Source organism: Trypanosoma equiperdum (genome assembly GCF_001457755.1).
Source record: "Trypanosoma equiperdum strain OVI genome assembly, contig: ctg_1096, whole genome shotgun sequence".
NCBI classification, from domain to species: Eukaryota; Euglenozoa; class Kinetoplastea; order Trypanosomatida; family Trypanosomatidae; genus Trypanosoma; species Trypanosoma equiperdum.
In genome coordinates this window covers 13,339-14,313 of record NW_027123056.1, presented here as the reverse complement: position 1 = coordinate 14,313, position 975 = coordinate 13,339, and positions in this window count along the sequence as shown.

Below are 975 nucleotides of genomic sequence, written 5' to 3'. Positions count from 1 at the left end.
TGGAGGTGCATTGTTAGATATTGCTTGTGTGCGCATACCTTCTTGCAGTGTGGGCATTGGTGCTCGAGAGGGTCTAGTGGCGTGAATTCAAGTGGTCCTTTTCACAGTCCTTTTTTCAAGTGATTGCATTTTTGTGGTGTGTCCTGGTTTGACATACGAGTGCACACCATGGCATGTGGATGTTCCCATACCTTCCACATTCAAACTCTCTACGAGTATTCTCTGTGCGCTCTTGAGCCTTATGCCATTTGTGTTTCAGCTCCTCTCTCTGATCGCTTGTTATCTTCTCACCTTCTGGAGTGTCATTCTCGGTCTCTTCTTTTTCTCTTTCTTGTCGTGGAGTTCAAGTTTTTTCTGTGTGACGAGTCTGAGTTTGGGAGTGCTCTTTCTACGGTGCTGACATTCGATCTATTTTTGTTAGTGTTTTCTGGTTGTGTAATTGCTCCGTGGGGGTTGTTTTAATTCTCGCTTTCAGTGCCCGCTTTCACAGTACTCACTCACTTGTAGCGTGTTAGTCATGCCTTGCTTTTGAAACCTCTACTGCATTTGTCGCAAACACAAAGTGGTGGTTAATTTTCACCCTCATTTTTGTTTTCGCCACCAATAGTTTCTTTCTTTGATTGCGGCTTTTATATCTACTTCGTCGATTTTTTTTCCTTTTTATTGACGAGGGTCTGATTGAAATATCATGTTCGAGAAGTTTTGAATTCATTTGGCGTAACATCCAACCGTGGTCGTATTTTTTACCTCATACCTTACACGCTTTTCTCTCCGGAAGTAATTCCTGTAGTTGTGTGCTTGGTTTCACTTTACTCTGCTCCGCAGCGCCCCTATGTGTGGTGAACAAGGTTTTGCTTTTATACACCTGTTTGCAGCTGAGACATTCGTATGCTTTTGTTTCTTTCTGTTTTTCATCTTCGCTGCGCACATCCTGCATTTCCGTTTGTTGTGTCACGTCGGTTTGCTTTTCAGGAC